Source organism: Cherax quadricarinatus, chromosome 10 (genome assembly GCF_038502225.1).
Source record: "Cherax quadricarinatus isolate ZL_2023a chromosome 10, ASM3850222v1, whole genome shotgun sequence".
Lineage (NCBI taxonomy): Eukaryota > Metazoa > Arthropoda > Malacostraca > Decapoda > Parastacidae > Cherax > Cherax quadricarinatus.
The window spans coordinates 26246082-26263296 of record NC_091301.1 but is presented as its reverse complement, the minus strand read 5'-3'; the positions used below and the strand labels follow the sequence as shown (position 1 = coordinate 26263296).

Here is a 17215-nt window from a genome sequence, read left to right as displayed (position 1 = left end):
CCTCAGTTATATTTGTCTCTCAGTAGCCAGGTTCATCTCTCAGTAGCTAGGTTCATCTCTCAGTAGCTAGGTTCATCTCTCAGTAGCTAGGTTCATCTCTCAGTAGCTAGGTTCATCTCTCAGTAGCTAGGTTCATCTCTCAGTAGCTAGGTTCATCTCTCAGTAGCTAGGTTCATCTCTCAGTAGCTAGGTTCATCTCTCAGTAGCTAGGTTCATCTCTCGGTAGCCAGGTTCATCTCTCAGTAGCTAGGTTCATCTCTCGGTAGCTAGGTTCATCTCTCATTAGCTAGGTTCATCTCTCAGTAGCTAGGTTCATCTCTCAGTAGCTAGGTTCATCTCTCGGTAGCTAGGTTCATCTCTCGGTAGTTAGGTTCATCTCTCGGTAGCTAGGTTCATCTCTCGGTAGCTAGGTTCATCTCTCGGTAGCTAGGTTCATCTCTCAGTAGCTAGGTTCATCTCTCAGTAGCTAGGTTCATCTCTCGGTAGCTAGGTTCATCTCTCAGTAGCTAGGTTCATCTCTCGGTAGCTAGGTTCATCTCTCAGTAGCCAGGTTCATCTCTCGGTAGCTAGGTTCATCTCTCAGTAGCTAGGTTCATCTCTCGGTAGCTAGGTTCATCTCTCGGTAGCTAGGTTCATCTCTCGGTAGCTAGGTTCATCTCTCGGTAGCTAGGTTCATCTCTCGGTAGCTAGGTTCATCTCTCGGTAGCTAGGTTCATCTCTCGGTAGCTAGGTTCATCTCTCAGTAGCTAGGTTCATCTCTCAGTAGCTAGGTTCATCTCTCGGTAGCTAGGTTCATCTCTCGGTAGCTAGGTTCATCTCTCGGTAGCTAGGTTCATCTCTCAGTAGCTAGGTTCATCTCTCAGTAGCTAGGTTCATCTTTCAGTAGCTAGGTTCATCTTTCAGTAGCTAGGTTCATCTCTCAGTAGCTAGGTTCATCTCTCAGTAGCTAGGTTCATCTCTCAGTAGCTAGGTTCATCTCTCGGTAGCTAGGTTCATCTCTCAGTAGCTAGGTTCATCTCTCAGTAGCTAGGTTCATCTCTCAGTAGCTAGGTTCATCTCTCGGTAGCTAGGTTCATCTCTCGGTAGTTAGGTTCATCTCTCGGTAGCTAGGTTCATCTCTCGGTAGCTAGGTTCATCTCTCGGTAGCTAGGTTCATCTCTCGGTAGCTAGGTTCATCTCTCAGTAGCTAGGTTCATCTCTCAGTAGCTAGGCTCCTCCTCCCAGTAGATAGGTTCATTTCTCAGGAGCTAGACTCATCTCTCAGTAGATGGGGTCATCTCTCGGTAGATAGGTTCATCTTTCAGTAGCTAGGTTCATCTTTCAGTAGCTAGGCTCATCTTTCAGTAGCCATGTTCATCTTTCAGTAGCTAGGTTCATCTTTCAGTAGCCAGGTTCATCTTTCAGTAGCCAGGTTCATCTTTCAGTAGCTAGGTTCATCTTTCAGTAGCTAGGCTCATCTTTCAGTAGCCAGGTTCATCTTTCAGTAGCCAGGTTCATCTTTCAGTAGCTAGGTTCATCTTTCAGTAGCCAGGTTCATCTTTCAGTAGCTAGGTTCATCTTTCAGTAGCTAGGTTCATCTTTCAGTAGCTAGGTTCATCTTTCAGTAGCCAGGTTCATCTTTCAGTAGCCAGGTTCATCTTTCAGTAGCTAGGTTCATCTTTCAGCAGCCAGGTTCATCTTTCAGTAGCCAGGTTCATCTTTCAGTAGCCAGGTTCATCTTTCAGTAGCCAGGTTCATCTTTCAGTAGCCAGGTTCATCTTTCAGTAGCCAGGTTCATCTTTCAGTAGCCAGGTTCATCTTTCAGTAGCCAGGTTCATCTTTCAGTAGCCAGGTTCATCTTTCAGTAGCCAGGTTCATCTTTCAGTAGCCAGGTTCATCTTTCAGTAACTAGGTTCATCTTTCAGTAGCCAGGTTCATCTTTCAGTAGCTAGGTTCATCTTTCAGTAGCCAGGTTCATCTTTCAGTAGCCAGGTTCATCTTTCAGTAGCCAGGTTCATCTTTCAGTAGCCAGGTTCATCTTTCAGTAGCTAGGTTCATCTTTCAGTAGCCAGGTTCATCTTTCAGTAGCCAGGTTCATCTTTCAGTAGTCAAGTTCATCTTTCAGTAGCCAGGTTCATCTTTCAGTAGCCAGGTTCATCTTTCAGTAGCCAGGTTCATCTTTCAGTAGCTAGGTTCATCTTTCAGTAGCCAGGTTCATCTTTCAGTAGCCAGGTTCATCTTTCAGTAGCCAGGTTCATCTTTCAGTAGCCAGGTTCATCTTTCAGTAGCTAGGCTCATCTTTCAGTAGCCAGGTTCATCTTTCAGTAGCCAGGTTCATCTTTCAGTAGCCAGGTTCATCTTTCAGTAGCCAGGTTCATCTTTCAGTAGCCAGGTTCATCTTTCAGTAGCCAGGTTCATCTTTCAGTAGCCAGGTTCATCTTTCAGTAGTCAGGTTCATCTTTCAGTAGTCAGGTTCATCCTGCACTGCAGGTCGTCACTCTTCCCTGCTTCATGTTGCCATTATTAAGCTCGTCTCAGACTACATACATCCTGGACAGGAACATGCATCTTGATTTTCAAGATTTAATGTGTAGATATTTTCTTACCCAACACTCATTTTCAGCAATGATTATATCTTGTGAAGCGCCAAACCCGCGTGGGTTATTTAGCGCGATTTCAGCAAGTAAAGCTTATTACACTGGTACATATTCTTGCCCAGAATTTGACTTCCAGTTTCACTAGTTCCTTGCACATCAGCATAGCAATTTTTCCTTGGGATGAGGGATACTCTGCAGTCGACTAAACACAGAGACAAAGGTGGACAGAGACAGGATGATCCAGAGATGGGACACAGCAACAAGGGGTCACAGTTGGAAGTTGAAGACTCGGATGAATCACAGGGATGTTAGGAAGTATTTCTTCAGTCACAGAGTTGTCAGGAAGTGGAATAGCCTGGAATGTGATGTACTGGAGGCAGGATCTATATATAGCTTTGAGAAGAGGTATGATAAAGCTCGTGTAGCAGGAAGAGCGACCTAGTAGCAACCAGTGAAGAGGCGGGGCCAGGAGCTGTGATTCGACCCCTGCAACCACAACTAGATGAGTACATCTGTTTTACTGCTTGGTGAACAGTACAGTAAGGAAGCTTACTCGTAATGTCCTGAACCGACGAGACTCGAGCCTGGGACCAACTGGTCGTACCGAATGCTGTGACCGCAGTCACGAGTCGGCTGATGCAACAGGAAAAGACTGGAAGGGAGGGGGGGGTGAACCATGCACTCGCTGTGCAGAAAACGTTCGTGTGTTAGCATGTGGGATCATGAGAGGGAAAGGGAGGAAGCGGCTGTTTCTAGAATATAACAAGGTTATTACAAAGACAGTTCGCAGGGCAGGCTTTAACGTGAAGCCCACGGTGGGGCTTTATTAACCACTTTATAAAGCCCTTTTGCGGGTTAAAACGTTGCATAGTACTCTATTAAGTGACTCACTAAATCGTAATGACACGATTGCAAACAAACCATACCACGGGCGGGGATAGAACCCGCGATCAGAGTCTCAAAACTCCAGACCGTCGCGTTAGCCACTGGACCAGGTAGCCACAATAAGATTCGTCCAACTAGGTATATTTCTACACCATAGGAAGGTTAGCATAGGCACCACTGTGACCACAAATGCAAGTTTTTACAGACGAATCTCCAGCTAGCGTGGCCGTGACGAACTCTAGCTCAAGTCCCCTCACTGCCGTCACAGTGGTCACAGTGGTGCCTATGCTAACCTTCATATGGTGTAGAAATATACCTAGTTGGACGAATCTTATTGTGGCGAGCTGGTCCAGTGGCTAACGCGACGGCCTGGAGTTTTGAGACTCTCTGATCGCGGGTTCTATTCCCATCCGTGGTATGGTTTACTCTAATAAGTGTCTGAAATTACCACATGTCGTTTACGCCCTGTCATTGTCCACCAGGAACTGAGATGACTATATTTACCATGTTCTGTAAAGAGTATAACACGCCAGGCTATCAGCAATAAGGGACCCCTGGGCTCTAGAAGTGTGAGTGTACCCGACAGTGTGAACGCTGGGGGAGGAGGAAGTGGGTGTTGGGTGAACGCTAGGGGAGGAGTGGGTGTTAAGTTAACCCCTGGGGAAGGAGTGGGTGTTGAGTGAATGCTGGGGGCGAAAAATCGGTGTTGAGTAAACGCTGGGAGGAGGAATGGGTGTTGAGTGAACGCGGGGATGGGGGGGAGGGTGAACACTGGGGAGACGTGAGTGTTGGGTGAACGCTGAGCGGTGAGGAGTAGGTGTTGGGTGAACGTTGGAGGGAAGGGGTGTTGAGTGAAGGACACCAGGGGTTTAGAGCTGACTGAGGTAGGGGAGAGGGTTACACTGGAGTAGTCAATAGGTTTTTAAACTGGTTTAAAAACCTTAAATTACATCAGTAAGATGTTTCCACTTAATGTCATTGTGAAGTTACGTTATACAAACAGTATTTATTTTAGAAATTAAATTTAAGCTATTCCTTGCACGTAAAGCATGTATGTGTACTAGGCTGTTCTGAAACATAACTTACACTATTCTGTGTTAACTTACATGCTTTAGTCTACGTAGTATCGCCTTCATTATTTATACAATGACACTTGCACTTGTCCCACATCTCTCGGAAGGATGGCATAATGCTAGTCAGTATTTTAAACCAGGGTAGGTATCCTTCTCAGAATTGTTGTGTATTTTTTTTTTCATCGAAACTCGATATACGCATGTACACGAAGCGGAAATTTCCACTCTACTGTCGCATTTCCTTTCTTATACTAAGTTGGGCTGAGCACTAGCTCTCGGCTGAAAATAAATGAAGAATTAGACACGTGCAACATATGTGTATCTTTATTTTTTAGAAATTTCGCCATTCAGTGGCTTTAATCAATACAATACATTGACATTATGTGAAGACTGTAGGAATAGGTGATGAGCACTTTCATGTCTGGATGTTTTGTAGTAGTTATTTGCTTTTTCAAGAGGAAAGGAATGAACAATATTACCAGTGGAAAATGGCAAATTTGATACCTAACCTCCATAGTGGGAAAATTTATGGAATCAATAATTGCCGAGGCAGTTCGTAGCCACCTTGAAAAGCACAAATTAATCAACGAATCTCAGCATGGTGTTACAAAGGGGCGTTCCTGCCTTACGAATTTATTAACTTTTTTCACTAAGGTATTTGAGAAGGTAGATCATGGTAATGAATATGATATTGTGTATATGGACTTCAGTAAGGCTTTTGACATGGTCCCACATCAGAGACTATTGAGGAAAATTAAGGCACATGGAATAGGAGGAGAATTTTTTTACTGGATAGAGGCATGGTTGACAAATAGGCAGCAGAGAGTTTGCATAACTGGGGAGAAATCAGAGTGGGGTAGTGTCACGAGCGGTGTTCCACAGGGGTCAGTGTTGGGCCCCCTGTTGTTCACAATCTACATAAACGACATTGATGAGGGCATAAAGAGCGACATAAGCAAGTTTGCCGATGACACCAAAATAGGCCGTCGAATTCATTCTGACGAGGACATTAGAGCACTCCAGGTAGATTTGAATAGACTGATGCAGTGGTCGGAGAAGTGGCAGATGCAGTTTAATATAGACAAATGCAAAGTTTTAAATGTTGGACAGGAAATATGGAGAAGACCCTGGCCGGAAGTACCGGCGAATCTCTAGTGAATGAATGAATGGACAGGAAAATAACCATGCCACTTAAACTAAATAATGTAGATCTAAATATTACGGATTGCGAAAAAGATTTAGGAGTTCTGGTTAGCAGTAATCTGAAACCAAGACAACAGTGCATAAGTGTTCGCAATGAAGGTAACATAATCCTTGGCTTCATATCAAGAAGCATAAATAATAGGAGTCATCAGGTTCTTCAACTCTATATATCCTTGGTTAAGCCTCATTTAGATTATGCTGCACAGTTTTGGTCACCGTATTACAGAATGGATATAAATGCTCTGGAAAACGTACAAAGGAGGATGGTAAAGTTGATCCCATGTATCAGAAATCTTCCCTATGAGGATAGACTGAGGGCCCTCAATCTGCACTCTCTAGAAAGGCGTAGAATTTTTGTCCCGTTGGGTTCGGTAACGTGGATTGGGTAAAGGATACATAGGCATAGTGGAGTATAATTAAAACGGAATATATGGGAAGCGCCCAGCCTGTCCAACGTCTCCGCTCCCTATCTTTAGACTGACTCATGAGATGGTTCCTAGGGGTGAGCGGCGTTCAAAACATGCTAAGGTCAGCTGTAACAGTGAATAACAAGTGATTCACACAGACGGTTGGTAGTGAGTCACTATTGACACTGGTAACTGGTAATGGTATGGTACTACTGAGAGCTCGGCGTGAACGCCCCTCACCCCTAGGAACCATGTGTCAGTCTACAGATAAGGAGCGGAGACGTGGGTTCGGCTTGGCCCTCCCCATACATTCCATTTTAATTATACTCCATTATTGCCTATGTGAGTATCCTTTACCCAATCCAAGTTACTGAACCCAACGGGACAAATTGGTTACTGGTATGGTACTACTGATATTAGGGGGGATATGATTGTGGTGTATAAATGGAAGACAGGAATTATTAAAGGGGAGGTAAATAGCGTGCTGAAAATATCTAACCTAGACAGGACTCGCAGCAGTGGTTTTAAGTTGGAAAAATCCAGATTCAGGAAGGATATAGGAAAGCACTGGTTTGGCAATAGAGTTGTGGATGAGTGGAACAAACTCCCGAGTACAGTTATATAGGCTAAAACGTTGTGTTGTTTTAAAAATAGGTTAGATAAATACATGAGTGGGTGTGAGATGGACCTGATTAGCTTGTGCTACTAGGTCAGTTACCGTGTTCCTTCTTTAAGTGAATGTGACCTGACCCGACTAGGTTGGGTGCGTTGGCTTAAGCCGGTAGGAGACTTGGACCTGCCTTACATGGGCCAGTAGGCCTGCTGCAGTATTCCTTCTTTCTTTTGTTCTTAACAAGCTGTTCCCATTCCTGTGTCCTTATACTTGTTAGCACAGCTTGTAAAGTTCTGAGCAATTATGGTGTTCTACCTTCATGGTAACGCTTTACTAATCTTAACTGAATGTGTCAACTTGCGTAGTGGTGAACCCTGACAGCTCTTGCGATGGTATTGTTGAAAATGGTATAAAATACCGACAAGTTGAAGATTAAGACACATGTACAACAGTTGGGTATCTTTATTGTTGAAACGTTTCGCCTACACAATAGGCTTCTTCAGTCATATACAGAGGGAGCAAATGCAGTAGTAGTGAAATAAAGATGTAATCAGTCCATCAAGACTTATGGTATTTGTTGTCATTAGTGTTTTATTTCTTGATCTTTGAACAAGTTCTCAATGGTGGCAACTCAGTCACCATTGAAGTTTTGCGTACCAGTTGGCTTGTAATTATTGTACCATTGATCCAAGCAGTTAATGAAGTTCTGGGTTAAGAATGAGCTTCTTCCTTTTGTATTTAGTTTGTATATATGTAATAAAGTTGGTAGAATTACCGACAATATGTAAAGTAAAAGGACACAAGTGCAACTAATGTGACATTTATTGTGGCAACGTTTCGCTCTCCAGGAGCTTTATCAAGCCATTACAAACAATACATGGACACAGAGGGTATATAAAGGCTCAGAGTGAGGTGAATACTAGTGAGGTACCATTCCGATGTTCACTAGTGGTAGTAGTAGTAGTAGTAGTAGTAGTGGTAGTGACAAAAGCAATTAATTCGTACATGAGTAAAAGGATATAAAAGCTATTACTTGGGTAACATAAAAATAGGTTGGACAAATATAAACTGGAATGAGGCAGGATTTACTGTTTTCAGGAGGATTCTTGCTAAGACTTCGGAGATGGTGAAGCTGCCGTTGTTTTGTTTAATTGTATTCGAAACAGCGATCAGTGCTGATTCAAGGCACTTGCGTGTGCGGAAATTAGTTTCTTTTATCACTAATTGGGCGTCTCTGAATTTCATAAGATGATTGGTGGAATTTCGGTGTTGTACACAGGCGTTGTTTAAGTTGTCGTTCCTACATGCGTATATGTGTTCATTGAGGCGGGTGTCGAGGTTTCTTGCTGTTTCACCTACGTAGATTTTGTCACAGCCTCCACAGGGTATAGTGTAAACTCCTGCATTGACTGGTTCGTGGCAAAGTTGCCACAATAAAATTTCATATTAGTTGCACTTGTGTCCTTTTACTTTATGTATTTAGTTTCTTGATTGCTGGAAATATGATCAAAATTGACAGTCGTAAGTCTTGGAAAGTTATCAGATAGTAGATTAACTATAACAGTCAAGTATCATATATACAAAAGTAGCTATATGGAATTTCTATTAGGGACGTTTCTGGGTCATGAGTCAAGAGGCTGTGGGTTAGCTGGGGAATGTAAGGTGCATTCCAGGTGTCTACTGGGAAAAATGTGGATGGTAAGGGATGAGTGTACGTTTTGTTTGCGGGATCAGATCTCGGCTCCTGGTCCCACCTGAACTACTTTGAATGGAATTATTATACTAGTTTCTAGCTTCTTGAGCTCTAGCTTCTTGAGCTCTAGCTTCTTGAGCCTTCTTGTAGCTGTGAATTAAGGTTCGTCCATTTCCTCATCCAATGTATTCCTCGTTTGTTTCGGAAGAAAGGAAGTTTGTGTGCGTTTGGAGGAGGAACGACGTGTGTGTGTGCGTGTGCGTGTGTGTGTGTGTGTGTGCATACTTGGGAGAAATGGTAGTGTTAATTCAGTGACTGCTGCTCTTGATATGAACTACTTCCTAGTCTGGACATGCAGTGGCACGCCCAACAACTACGCACTCCCCAATCCACACCGTCAGTGTAATGTCGGTTCTAGATGCGGCCACCTTGTCCAGTCTCTCCCCTGCGCTACTAGTGACAAATTTCATTTATCATCTATGTGTGCATTAAATAAAAAATTGCCAGGCATGAACGACCCCTTTTGAATCCTTGTTGAGATATTAATAAAATTAATGTTCATCAATGTGGATTTTTATTATATCGGCTGTAATTGACTTTAATAATTTGCCTACTGTTAAGGTCAGTCTTATTGATAATAACTTATCCTTTGCTTTAAAGACAAGAAGTGCATTAGTCATCTTTCACATCCCTCGCGCTACACCTGTTTGGACTGAAATATTCAGGTTATTTAGTGGTTCACTAAGTTCCATTTTGCACTCTCTAAGAACCCTTGAAACAGAGTTCATTAACCTACCAGCTACCTGGAGGGTATTCCGGGGATTAACGCCCCCCGCGGCCCGGCCCATGACCAGGCCTCCCGGTGGATCAGGACTTGATTAACTGCTGACCGCACGTAGTCCAACTTAAGAACATAAGAACATAAGAACGAAGGAACACTGCAGAAGGCCTACTGGCCCATGCGAGGCAGGTCCAAGTCCCTACCGGCTTAAGCCAATGCACCCAACCTAGTCAGGTCAGGTCACATTGACTTAAGGGAGGAACACGGCAACCGACCTGTTAGCACAAGCTATCAGGTCCAACTCACACCCACCCACATCTACTCATGTATTTATCCAACCTATTTTTAAAGCTACACAACGTTCTGGCCTCTATAACGGTACTTGGGAGTTTGTTCCACTCATCCACAACTCTATTACCAAACCAGTACTTTCCTATATCCCTCCTGAATCTGAATTTTTCCAACTTAAAACCATTGCTGCGAGTCCTGTCTAGGCTAGATATTTTCAGCACACTATTTACATCCCCTTTATTTATTCCTGTCTTCCACTTATAAACCTCAATCATATCCCCCCTAATTCTACGTCTTTCTAGAGAGTGCAGTTTCAGGGCCCTTAGTCTATCCTCATAGGGAAGGTTTCTGATACATGGGATCATCTTTGTCATCCTCCTTTGTACATTTTCCAGAGAATTTATATCCATTCTGTAATACGGTGACCAAAACTGTGCAGCATAATCTAAATGAGGCCTAACCAAGGATGTATAGAGTTGAAGAACAACCTGAGGACTCCTATTATTTATGCTTCTTGATATGAAGCCAAGGATTCTATTAGCTTTATTGCGAACACTTATGCACTGTTGTCTTGGTTTCAGATTACTGCTAACCAGAACTCCTAAATCTTTTTCGCAATCCGTAATATTAAGATCTACATTATTTAGTTTATATGTGGCATGGTTATTGTCCTGTCCAACATTTAGAACTTTGCATTTGTCTATATTAAACTGCATCTGCCACTTCTCCGACCACTGCATCAGTCTATTCAAATCTTCCTGGAGTGCTCGAATGTCCTCGTCAGAATGAATTCGACGGCCTATTTTGGTGTCATCGGCAAACTTGCCGATGTCGCTCTTTATGCCCTCATCTATGTCGTTTATGTAGATTGTGAACAGCAGGGGGCCCAACACTGACCCCTGTGGAACACCGCTCGTGACGCTTCCCCACTCTGATTTCTCCCCATTTATGCAAACTCTCTGCTGCCTATTTGTCAACCATGCCTCTATCCAGGAAAAAATTTCTCCTCCTATTCCATGTGCTTTAATTTTCCTCAATAGTCTCTGATGTGGGACCCTGTCAAAAGCCTTACTGAAGTCCATATACACAATATCATATTCATTACCATGATCTACCTCCTCAAATACCTTAGTGAAAAAAGTTAATAAATTCGTAAGGCAGGAACGCCCCTTTGTAAAACCATGCTGAGATTCGTTGATTAATTTATGCTTTTCAAGGTGGCTACGAACTGCCTCGGCAATTATTGATTCCATAAATTTTCCCACTATGGAGGTTAGGCTTATTGGTCTATAGTTCGAAGCTAAGGACCTGTCACCTGTTTTGAAAATAGGTATCACATTTGCCATTTTCCACTTATCTGGCACCATGCCAGTTTGTAGTGATATGTTGAAAAGATTAGCCAAAGGTGTGCTAAGCTCCTCTTTACATTCCTTTAGAACCCTTGCATACAGTTCATCAGGGCCTGGGGATTTGTTAGGTTTTAATTTATCTATTTGCCTAAGGACCATGTCACTTGTGACCCTAATAGTGCACAGTTTATTATCGTCCTGTTCTACATAATTTATCATTACTGGAATATCGCTGGTATCCTCCTGTGTAAAAACTGAGAGGAAGTATGTGTTAAAAATTCTACACATTTCCTTATCACTGTCAGTGAGCTGACCCGAGGAACTTTTGATTGGGCCTATCTTGTCCCTGATCTTACTTCTGTATACCTGAAAGAATCCTTTTGGGTTAGTCTTCGATTCTCTTGCAACTTTAACCTCATAATCTCTATTTGCTTTTCTAATTCCCTTTTTTATTTCTCTCTTTAACTGAATATATCGATTTCTTAATTGCCCCTCTCCTCTTTTGATTTGCCTATATATGCCTCTCTTTTGACCAATCAGATATTTTAATCTATTGTTCATCCATTTAGGATCATTTTTGTTTGATCTGATTTCCCTATTTGGAACATAATTTGACTGAGCAGCTAGAACTATGCCCTGGAAAGCATCATATCGGCAACCATCACCACCTACCTGACCCCTAGTCAGGTCATTCCAGTTCAGCCCACCTAAGTAATTTTTCAGTCCTATGAAATCAGCCAAGCGAAAGTCAGGGACGGAGACTTGATTGCCATTATTAGGGGAATTCCATGATATGTTAAAACTGAGTGATTTGTGATCACTCTCCCCAAGCTCATCATTAACCTCAAGATTATTAATTAGTGTTTCCCTACTGGCAAGAACCAAGTCAAGGAGGTTATTTCCCCTAGTTGGCTCTGTCACAAACTGTTTTAAAAAACAATCCTGGATCGTATCAAGAAAGTCACCCGACTCTAAATTTCCTGTCAAATTGCTCCAGTCAATCTGTCTATAGTTGAAATCTCCCATTAGCACAACATTTTCGTATGTAGATGCCTTACGAATTTCGTCCCATAGAAGTTTACTGCACTCCCTATCAAGATTTGGGGCCCTGTAAATCACACCCAAAATTAGTTTTTCTCGGCCCTCGAGAAGCTGTAACCAAACAGATTCAGTGGCTGACGCTTCTAATTTAATATCTTGTCTAACACAACAATTTAAATTGTCTCTGACATACATCGCTACTCCACCACCTTTCCTGTTGACCCTGTCAGTGTGGAATAATTTATAGCCTTGTATGTGACATTCAGAGGGCATCTCTCTATCTTTCAGATTGAGCCAGGTCTCTGTTATAGCAATAATATCTATGTTTCCTGCACTTGCAATTAATCTTAGCTCATCTATCTTATTTCTAACACTCCTGCTATTAGTATAGTAAACCTTAAGGGAGCTAGTCCCTTGCTGCCCTCTGCTGTCCCCCTTTGTTTGCTGACCTGTTCTATTGTCTTTATTTATAACTTCATGCTGAATGCCTTTTATACATTTACTGTTTCCAACCCTAGTGTTGCAACCTGCTTGTTTCCCACACACACCCATACCTCTATCTTCCATCAGTTTAAAATCATAGGCATTTCACCAATGGCCTTCTCAATCGAGTCTGCAAGTGCTACCACCCCTGCCCCAGAGAGATGAACCCCATCCCTTGCATACATATCATGTTTGCCATAAAAGTTGTTCCAGTTGTCAATGAATGGGATTGCAAGTTCCTTGCAGTATCTGTCTAGCCAGCAATTTACACCAATTGCCCTAGACAACCATTCATTTCCTACTCCCCTTCTAGGCAAGATGCTACATATGATTGGGATCCCTCCCTTAGACTTAATGAAATCTATAGCTGACCTGTACTTATCTAGCAGCTCTTCTCTCCTACCCTTCCCAATATCATTTCCACCAGCACTGAGACAGATAATGGGCTTGTTCCCATTACCTGACATGATATTATCCAGTCTGTTGACAATGTCCCCAACACCAGCTCCAGGGAAGCACACTCTATCTCTCATCTTCTTATTCCTATTACAAAAAGCACGATCAACATATCTTACCTGAGAGTCACCAACCACAAGAATGCGCTTACCTTCATTAGCAGGGGCAGTAGTACCCTTACCTTCACTGGCCACTGAAGTACATTCATCCTGGAGAACAGAGAAGCGATTTCCTACCTTCAGATCTGCACTCTTAACTTTCCTTACTCTGATGCGCCTCCCATTACTGTGAACAACTCGCCACTTGTAGCAGGTGCTGGGCTGCACCTCACTGCTGGTAGCCGTTGCTACCACCCCACCTACAGCCTCCTCACAGTGAGAGACAGACTGCACCTCACTGCTAGAAGCCTCATTCCCCACATCTCCAACCACCTCACACTCTCTCCCAGGCCCATTGAGGTGGACCTTCAGCCTCCTAATCTCCTCCTGGAGAAGCAAGACCTCCTCCTTCAACTCTCCAACCTCAGCTTTTAAAACACTGTAGAAGCAAGCCATGCTTTGTAACCGTCCACGCTAATCCCCAAGCAGCTCAGGGTCTGTGACCTCACGTGACGACTGACCACTGAACACTGACGACTGACCACTGACTTTAGTTATCTGTCCAGTTCCCTCTTGAAGGTAGCCAGAGGACTATTGGTAATTCCCCTTATGGCTGGTGGGAAGATGTTGAACAGTCTTGGGCCACGGACACTTATTGTTTTCTCTTAGTGTACTAATGGCGCTCCTACTTTTCATTGAGGGTATGTTGCACCGTCTGCCAAGTCTTTTGTTTTCGTAGGGAGTGATTTGTGTGTGCCTGATGACTTATTTTGCTTTAATCGATCAACCTATTTAATAATATCACTAGTGATTAGTATTAAATGGTTATAACTATGACCATAATTTTTAAAGAGGTGGAGGAGTAAGCCAGTGAAAGGCCTCGGTCAGATGACCAAAAGCTCCAACGGCGGGTCATCATCTGACTGACACCCGCGTCAGGAAACACTTGTCCCGTTTCCTGACGAACCTGACCTAACCTTAGTGAAAAGAAATTTTTCGCCACGAGTGGCTTCTTCAGTCCTAATACAGAGATAACTAAAAAATTAGTATAAACAGTGACAGGTTGAGGGGGAAAGCTGCGAAAGGATGATAATGGAAGTATAATTGTAATAAAGTGGTAGAGTTTGAGAAGGACCTGACAGCATCTCGTTATAGTACTCTCCAAAATGGGCAATATCCTAATGATCAACAATTTAAGCGTAAGTTTAACTGCCAGACTATAAATGGATTGTGTTACTAAGGCAATTAGGGCAGACTCTATACACCTTCGTCCTTATAAATCTTCCTCTTTAAGGACTAACCTCGCCTCTTTGATTTTCATAAAGTGTCTAATATCGTCTGTGTTGGACATACACAATTTTCAGCCGGCATGGCTGCAGGCATTCTTGTGTTCACGGATCTTAATATCTAGGATTCTTGCTGCTTTCCCTACATGATGTATATCTTGTCACATCCCCCGCATGGTATTATGTATACTCACATACAGAGTCACTCTTGTGTTTTTGTACCAAGTTTTTATTGGTAGTTGAAGAGCTGGTGGCTATCTGAGCAAGTTTATGTCATGTATGTTAGAAATGTTAGACTGCACGTTGCTCGCCAACAGAACGATGTAACTGGGAGGTTCTCCTTCAATTGGATTGGTGTTAATCTTGTTAATAATGCTTGTCGCACATTTCCTGTAGTCATGTTTGAAGTGTAGGGAGAAGTTTAGTGAACTGAATGAGTGTGATGTGCAATTTTCCATCGAAGAACTGCGGACTAGAAATTGTTAGTTCTTACAAAGACGCCAGTAACTACTACTCTCTTAGTCCTTGTGTCATGTTGGGAGAAATGTAGCAGATCATTCTTGAATGTTTGCTTGCGTTGAACTTTAAGAGTATGTTTTCACCTGTCAATCGACGCACGTCGAGAGACGACAATTAGTTATGCTCCCTTTTAGTAATCTCTATATACAGTAGGGCTCCGCTTTACGGCGTTTCGCCTTACGGCCTATTAAAAGTGATCAAGGTCCCAGGACCGAAAGGTTTTCTAATAAATACGTCCAAGTGTTTGCTTACTTGTCTTTTTAAACCAGTTTACCATCCGTAAACTTGTCAGAAAATTAAATATCATTTGCAAACTGTAGGATGATTAACACTGATAAAATATAAGAAATCAGTCAGTGTACAACTTATTCTTTTATGAAAATGGTATACAATACTGACACGTAGACGAGTAAGACCTGGGCAACAGTTGACCATCTTTATTGCTGAAACTTTTCGCCTACATGGTAGGCTTCTCTCAAATACAGATAATAAATTGGAGACAGCAGCAGTAGTGGCGAGGTAAATATATGATCAGTCCATCGACCGGGCTATGGAACTGAACTCTTCTCCAGGCTGAGGGACTGACCTCCTCAAGAACTCCTTCAAAGTTCGAAGACTGATCACATCATCTTGACCTCGCCACTACTGCTGCTGTCTTCAGGTTATTCTCTATATCTCACTGAAGAAGCCTACTGTGTAGGTCTAACGTTTAAGCATTAAAGATACCCAACTATTGCAACTGTGTCTTATTCATCAACATATTCTTTCCTGCTGTACTTAAACGAAATTTTGAATGAAATCTTCAAAAGATAAAATAAGCTAGCTTATTTAATCATATACTGAAGTTTGAATAAAAAAAATGCTGATAATGTAAGAAGTGTATCAGGTATGGATTCAGAACTGAATTTAGGCATGCATGACCATGTGAAAAAATCAATTCTAAAATTTTGAGACGTCCATTCAATTTGAGGTCGTAAGATCTAGATTAACTTAGGCCTAAATCCGGCCTTACTGACTTACCCTTCAGGGTAATAATCCGAATAAGATTTTCTACACAGTTGTCAGAACTAGCAACTATTACCCCTCCCCACAGCAGCACTGACTGGCGGGTAGGTACCCCACAGCAGCACTGACTGGCGGGTAGGTACCCCACAGCAGCACTGGCTGGCGGGTAGGTACCCCACAGCAGCACTGGCTGGCGGGTAGGTACCCCACAGCAGCACTGGCTGGCGGGTAGGTACCCCACAGCAGCACTGGCTGGCGGGTAGGTACCCCACAGCAGCACTGGCTGGCGGGTAGGCACCCCACATCAGCACTGACTGGCGGGTAAGCACCCCACATCAGCACTGACTGGCGGGGGAGCACCCCACATCAGTGTAGACAGCCTGTACTGTCTGCACAGATAGTCCATGCTGTCTGCCAGCTTAGTTCATATTTCGCGCCACTCAGGTGCTGCCATCTATAGGCCTTGCCACTTCAGTATGCCCAGACTTGCCTCGCTCGCACTCACACAGCGGCCTGGCATCAAGACACAAGTACTCCCAGCTCTCTCTCGTGGGCATGGCCCTCCCGGGCCATGGGCACAAACACACAAGCCTGTGTAACCCACCACTACTTAACAATAAATTAAGAAGCCTCCGAAGAAGTATATCATTTAACTACCCGCTCTACAGCCTACCAAATAAACAAGTCCTTTATATTGGTACCAGCGGTGGTCGCAGCGTTGTGTTTACCCTGGAGAGAGGAAGGAGAGGTATGAAGTCACCTTCACTTCATCACCCTACATAAGAAGCATCCGTCTCTCAACGAGTTATCCTGATGTCGTGTCTGCACGTTTGAGCATCCAGACACAGGTACAAGCAGGATCCAGCCGAAATTTGCCGAATTTCTTCGAGAATTGTGAGTGGCGTCCCAGCGTCTCACGCTACAGTGTCCCACGCTGTTTCTCAAGTCACGTGTTCAGCGTCACTTGTATGTTGCTGTTGTTGTTCAGCTCAGCACAGCTGTTTCAGCAAGCCAGAGGTGAGTCTTGTGGTGATTTCTGCGTCCAGTGTGAGCTTCTCCACGTGTTTGTGGGTGGGGGAGGAGAGGAGAGGAGAGGAAGTGGCTGTTCCTCACCTTGCCCATGCTCGCCCTCCTCACGCTCACCCGTCTACCATACACCACTCACCACTGCCCACTCCCTCTGCTGTGTTTTCTGCTGTTTTTCGTATGAATTCATTGCCAGTGCTGTGTATCCGAGTGCCCGAGGCCACTCGAAGCTACGTGGATTACGACGTCACGTGGGTGTGGGCGATCACGTAGACCTACAAAGCCACGTGAGTTACCAGATATCCCAGGCCTCATGCTGTGGTCTGCTGCCCGCATCACATCGACGCCACCCACGATGCTGCCCGACTTCATGACGTCACGATGTCTGCTGACGTCACCTCACGATGTCTGCTGACGTCACCTCACGATG

General features: G+C 43.6%; 1 protein-coding gene across 1 annotated transcript in view; it reads left to right on the top strand.

The window, feature by feature from the left end:
- Positions 1-17215, top strand: part of Tg (Transglutaminase) — a 140875-nt gene that overhangs the window by 35146 nt on the left and 88514 nt on the right. The gene's annotated exons all lie outside the window — the stretch shown is intronic.